The sequence below is a fragment of the Palaemon carinicauda genome, chromosome 4 (genome assembly GCF_036898095.1).
Source record: "Palaemon carinicauda isolate YSFRI2023 chromosome 4, ASM3689809v2, whole genome shotgun sequence".
In the NCBI taxonomy this organism is placed as follows: Eukaryota; Metazoa; Arthropoda; class Malacostraca; order Decapoda; family Palaemonidae; genus Palaemon; species Palaemon carinicauda.
Window position 1 is genome coordinate 179940217 of NC_090728.1, and position 7357 is coordinate 179947573.

Consider the following 7357-nt stretch of genomic DNA (forward strand, 5'->3'; position numbering starts at 1 on the left):
AGGGTCACCCCCTGGGTGTTTGGGAGGGATGGGATGCCAGGACTAGGAGAGGGGGGGGGGGGGAGACTTCTCCGCTAACGAGTAGTAAACACAAACCGTCGGTTGCTTCCCACGCTCACCCCTGGCCCCACCCCTCCCCCTACACAGCAGCAGAGAGAAGCATTCCCTCGAATTCCCCTCTTCACAGGATATCCCCCCTCCTCCTCCTCCTCTTTCCAGGAGGGAGCATCGGACCCCTCGTTTCCCCTCTCCCCTTGACCTCTTCTTATCATTCACTGCCTGTCTATCCTTCTGTTTGGAAGCGCTGTCTCGGGGTTTTCATGAGGGTATGTATGGGGCCATTTCCCATCGGCTGGTGCCTCAGTTTGGGCATCGTGGCATCCTGTGATTTGGGTTTCATAACAATAATGGAAATAATAACGATACTTTACTTCGGCCCGGGCACTGTGGTTCCAAAAGGATATTTTTAAAATGTGATCCTATAAGAGAGATTACATGGTGAAGGGTAGATGGAGATGGTTTGGGCATGCTCTTCGCACTCCCCAAGAGAGATTAGTTCACTAAGCTTTCAACTGGGCTCCACAAGGTACTAGAAGAGTTGGAAGAGCCAGGCCTACATGACTGAGGACTATGAACGTGAAGTAGGAGATAATGAATGGAGAAGTATTGATTTAAAAGCTCAAGATAGAGACGACTGAGGCCCTTAGCGTCAATAAATGTAGATGATGATGATGATGATGAAATATCTCGTAAAGTTCAGCTATGTATACAGTAGCTTTCTCTAAAAGAAGAGCTCTTTTCGAATATGTACAAATAAAAAATTCAGGATATCTAAAAACTCTAAAAACAATAAATAAGTAATGTTTTTCTCCAATGCAAGTTCTTCGAAACTCCAACTGGAATTTTGAATCTCCATATCATCATCATCATAATCATCATCATCATTATTATTATTACTATTATTATTACTTGCTAAGCTACGCTACAACCCGAGTTGGAAAAGCAGAATGCTATAAGCCTGCGGGCTCCAACAGGGAAAATAGACCAGTGAGGAAAGGAAATAATGCAACTACAAGAAAAGTAATTAAGAATTAATATAAAATATTTCAAGAACAGTAACAACATTAAAATAAATGTTTCATATATAAACTATAAAAACTTGATAAAAAACAAGAGGAAGAAAAATAAGATAGAATAGTGTGCCCGAGTGTACCCTCATGCAAGAGAGCTCTACCCCAAGACAGTGAAAGACCATGGTACAGAGGCTATGGCATTATCCACGACCAGAGGACAATGGTTTGATTTTGGAGTGTCCTTCTCCTAGAAGGACAAAAGAAATACTTTAATGAATTTATGTGCAAACGCTTAAAAGATTTAATATTTGCTGTTTTTTTATGTTTTGAATTTCTTTAATTTTCGTTAGTATAAATGCACTGTCATGATATAAGGCTAATAATCTATTTGTAGATTGGCCCTGATGGAAGCCATTCGTTACTGGATGAAACAGATGTGGACAATAGGTGAATAAATAGACAGAGTGATAATTTCCCCTTTTTCTTTAAAACTATCTACGATGATAAAAAATATATAGAAAACTAGAAAAGTATTATTTCAAAATAACTGACGCCACAAGTGGTTTAGCATTATATATACATACACACACACACACACACACACACACACACATATATATATATATATAGTATATATATATATATATATAGATATACATGTATATATATGTATATATATACATATATATATATGTATATATACATACATATATATATATATATATATATATATATATATATATATATATATATATATATATATATATATATATATATATATACACATACTAGTTGCTACAGGATATAATATTGCAAACCTCATTTATGTATACATGCAGCTGATGAACTATACGACCAAAAGCCTATGAATATTGTCAATAACCCTAAACTAGTCGTCATATTTCTTGCAACAATAAGACCGTTCGTTCAGATTATGCCAGTCAATCTCCCCCTGCCACTGGCTCTTGTTACTATAGAATCACTTAAAAAACTCAAAAACCATAAAGCGATCAAATAAAAATATCGAAAATAAGGAAAACTACTTAGAGGAGGCAAAAGCGTGATGAACATTTCCGTAATGATAAATAGAATAAAAACGGACATGGATACAAGCAAGGAATGCTTATGAGCATGTAGTCGCATTGTGTGTGTGTGTGTGTGTGTGTCTGTGTGTGTGTACGAAGATGCCCTTAACTGCATCCGTATCTTCTCCTCCATCTCGTGCTCCTCATACAACTGCTGGAGGCTGCATCTACCTATCTATTAACACTGAATGGCTAAGCGCCTCTATAGGAACCTTCTCCTGCTTTGCTTGTTTGGTCATCTGGACAGGAATTTCACTAAAAAAAAGTAAACAAACTCTTAAATAAATAAGTAAATAATCAATTATGTATAAATAAATAAATGAAACCGATTATTTCCAAAAAATTAATGATTCATTTATAATTTACTTTAAAATGTTCAACAATTGTTTTGTATATGTCTGGAATATCTAGTTATTTCTATGTTCATCTTAATCAAGAAAGTTAAAATGTATCAGCGCTAAAAGTCCAAATTACGATCTAAACATGTCAATTTCTATCTAAACTTCAATTTCTTTCAATTGTATATTAAAAAATCAATGATGTTAAAATTTACAAAATTTTATATATCCTTAGAGCTATAGTGTTGTGTTGATCAATTAAATACTTTTAATTCCTATTGCTTATCTTGCAATTCATCTCACCACTTCTCATTCGAGAGAGAGAGAGAGAGAGAGAGAGAGAGAGAGAGAGAGAGAGAGAGAGAGAGAGAGAGAGAGAGAGAATAAGGAAGCAGCTGGCTTGGCCCTTTCAACCCTAAAACGTCTTCTTTTCAGTGGGCCTAACCAATAATTATGTTATCAAAAAGAGGACAAAAATAATCCGTAATTAATGCATAATCATCGGCTGCTACCTTTCTTTGCCTCACGTTCGAAGCTGGAGGAATTTTTCTCATTTGATAAGTTTTTTTTTTTTTTTTTTTTTATCTTTTTGTCAGTTTTTTCCTGTCTACGAAGTCACACTGTTTGACGCTTAATTAAGTATCAAGAACTTTTTATAAGTTAATTTCATATCAATCTTGTTAATTCTAATAAACTAATTTAATTTCACTTTAGTTAATTTTAATTAACTAATTCAATTTCACTCTTGTTAATTTAATAAACTAATTTCATTTCACTCTTGTTAATTTTAATAAACTAATTTAATTTCACTCTTGTTAATTCTAACTAATCTCATTTCACTCTCGTTTATTTCAATAAACTAATTTCATTTCACTCTTGTTTATTTCAATAAACTAATTTCATTTCACTCTTGTTAATTCTAATAAACTAATTTAATTTCCCTCTTGTTAATTTCAATAATCTAATTTAATTTCCCTCTTGCTAATTTTAATAAACTAATCTAATTTCCCTCTTGTTAATTTTAATAAAATAATTTAATTTCACTCTTGTTAATCTTAATTAACCAATTTAATTTCACTCTTGTTAATTCTAATTGACTGCTTTCATTTCACTCTTGTTAATTTTAATTAACTAATTTCATTTCACTCTTGTTAATCTTAATTGACTAATTTCCTTTCACTCTTGTTAATTTTAATTTAACTAATTTAATTTCACTCTTGTTAATTTTTATTAACTAATTTCATTTCACTCTTGTTAATTTTCTTTAACTAATTTCACTTTTCTTTATTTTAATTAACTAATTTCATTTCACTCTTGTTAATTGCATCTTCAGACACTTAATAAACCACATTTTTCACGGGTAGACCAAGACAAGCAACAAATGTCGTTGTCCAGCCCGGGGGTAACTTGGGGTTCGTTAAACCCCACATGAAAATGGAAGATGGAGCTAAGAAATGGGAATCTAATTCTTCTACTGTAATTTTCTAATCCAAAATCAAACCATTGTTCTCTAGTCTTGGGTAATGCCATGGCCTCTGTACTATGGTCTTCCACTGTCTTGCCTTAGAGTTCTCTTGTTTGAGGATACACTCACACTATTCCATGTTATTTCTCTTCCTCTATTTTTTTTTTTTCAAGTTTTTATAATTTATATATAAAAGATTTATTTTAATGTTGTTACTGATCTTGAAATATTTTATTTTCCTTGTCAATTACTTCTCTTCTATTATATATATTAACTTATTCCTTTTCCTCACTGAGCTATTTTTCCTGTTCGAGCTTTTCCAACTAGGGTTTTAACTTAGCAAGTAATAACAACAACAACAACAACAACAACAACAACAACAACAATAATAATAATGATAATAATAATAATTCTTAGTAATAAATTCACTGTACAGCTGATCTTTTAGGCTGGGATGCAGTAACGTTTGGCTTAGTCAGTACAGTACGCGGATTGGTGTTATTATTATTATTATTATTGTTATTATTATTATTATTATTACTGTCCAAGCTACAACCCTAGTTGGAAAAGCAAGATGCTATAAGACCAAGGGCTCCAATAGGAAAAAATAGCCCAGTGAGGAGAGGAAATAAGGAAATAAATAAATGATGAGAACAAATTAACAATAAATCATTCTAAAAACAGTAACAACGTCAAAACAAATATGTCATATATAAAATATAAAAAGACTTATGTCAGCCTGTTTAACATAAAGACATTTGCTGCAACTTTGAACTTTTGAAGTTCTACTGATTCAACAACCCGATTAGGAAGATCATTCCACAACTTGGTAACAGCTGGAATAAAACTTCTAGAATACTGTGTAGTATTTAGCCTCATGATGGAGAAGTCCTGGCTATTAGAATTAACTGCCTGCCTAGTATTACGAACAGGAAAAAATTGTCCAGGGAGATCTGAAGGTAAAGGATGGTCAGAGTTATGAAAAATCTTATGCAACATGCATAATGAACTAATTGAACGACGGTGCCAAAGATTAATATCTAGATCAGGAATAAGAAATTTAATAGACCGTAAGTTTCTGTCCAACAAATTAAGATGAGAATCAGCACCTGAAGTCCAGACAGGAGAACAATACTCGAAACAAAGTCGAAAGAAAGAATTAAAACACTTCTTCAGAATAGATGGATCACCGAAAATCGACTTTCTCAATAAGCCAATTTTTGTGGCAATTGAAGAAGACACAGACCTGATGTGTTTCACGAAAGTAAATTTGCTGTCGAGAATCACACCTAAAACTTTAAGTGTCATACAAAGTGAAAGAAACATTATTAATACCGAGATCCGGATGTTAAGGAGCCACTGTCCTTGACCTACTTATAATCATACTTTGAGTTTTGTTAGGATTACCAATAAATGTTATAGACACCTGTATGGATAATTGCATGCAGCTAGCATTTCATCCTAAAAATCCGAGCCTAAAAACTTGCAAGTTATCTAAGACATATGGTATGAGTGAGAAGGAGTGACGTTTTAAATCCTAGTCGATAAAACTGTAGAAACATTCAAATAAAAAGCGTATAAACTAATTACCATTTCATAATGTAAACTAGAAAGGGAACTCGGTATAGAGCACATACATTCGCCACCACTACTTTTGTCAAATAAGATATCTAAAAGAATAACATAAAATGAATTATGCACATTGTGGCTCAAGTTTTATGCAAATCGGATAAAAATTAATCACAACTAAGCAGAAAGACGTGTTTTACATTTGCATTATCTTGACCTTTGAGCCAATCACTTCCAAAAATCTACTCAAATTTTCCTTGGATCATGGCTAATCATCCCACCAAATTTCATGAGATTAGGTCAAATAGTTCCCGAGTTATGCAAATAGCAAAGACACAGACAGACATACAAATAAATATTTGCACAAACAAGGGTAATGACATCACTCTATCTTGTTTTATATCACAATATAGATTATTTAATTATGCACATTTTGGAACTAGTCATGAAAATCAGATAAAAATTGGCCACGATATGGTAAAAAGACGTTTTAAACCTTTTCGTGACCTTCTCCTTGACTTTTGACCCTATCACTCATAAAATCTAAATAAATTGTCCTTGGATCATGACCCATAATCCTACCAAATTTACTAAGTTTTGGTCAAATTGGTTTTGAGTTATGCGAAACATAGACCTAGACAGACTTACAAACAAATACATACAAAAACAAGGGTAATGAATATCACTGCATCATATTGTATATCAAAGGATAAGCAATTGATTTATGCACATTTTGGCACTATTTCCATGGAAATCAGATACAAATTAACTAAAATTTAGCAAAAAAAAAAAATCGTGACCTTGACCTTTTGACCCAATCACTCCCAAATCTTATAAAACTGTCCTTAGATCATGGCCAATCATCCCAGCAAAATTCATAAGATTCGGTAAAATAGGTTTGGTTATGCGAATCACAAAGACACAGAGAGCCAACGCTTATCTAAACATAACCTTCGCCAGAGCGAAGTTGGCGAAGGGTAAAAATTCAGTCAAAGTTATCCATCTTATTATGGTCATATTACCAGGCGCTGGGTTCCGGGAAGACCATTCAAAGCCATGGAGCAACTCTTAGTAAAAATAAGCTGACCAGAAAGAATGACGAATGGAATTCTGTTCATATGAAAAATGAGAGAGAGAGAGAGAGAGAGAGAGAGAGAGAGAGAGAGAGAGAGAGAGAGAGAGGATGAGAGAGAGAGAGAGAGAGAGAGGGGTCTGGAACGCTTCGGTCTTGTGGATCCAGTTAAGCTTCGCTATGTGAATAGAGAGACCTCAGAAATAGTATCTTTGATAGTATTAACTAAATATATATTTTTGCCCATTTTCTACCTGACATTGAATAAGAAAATATGCAGCCGTTGTTAGTCCACTGTAGTACTGTATATCACATGTGTATCACACACGCTCGTATACTGTAACGGTGTTTTTTATTTTCATATGATCGTTATCGCTCTCCCCTCGCACTGATATGTTTATGCCTGTATGTTCTTGCATCATTATGTTTGAATTTTTGTGCCGTTCTTGACTGGAACGGGTTGTATATAAACTCATGCTACGTCCAAATAAAGTTAGTTGCATTCTTCTCGTTCCTCAGTCACTCCTAACACGGTAGCACATGGGGTTTGGCCACTTCTCATCATCACGCCGGTTGGTGCGGATTGGTGATGGTGGGAGACTTTAGTCTGATCACTCACAACAGACCAACCTAGCACGGGTGGCCCTGATTAGTACAGCTTTGCTGATCGTGGCGATACACAAAACCTTTCACCAAATAGAGGTATCCCCACTCAGAGAGAGAACACTACTGATTAAATTATTTATTAAGAGTGT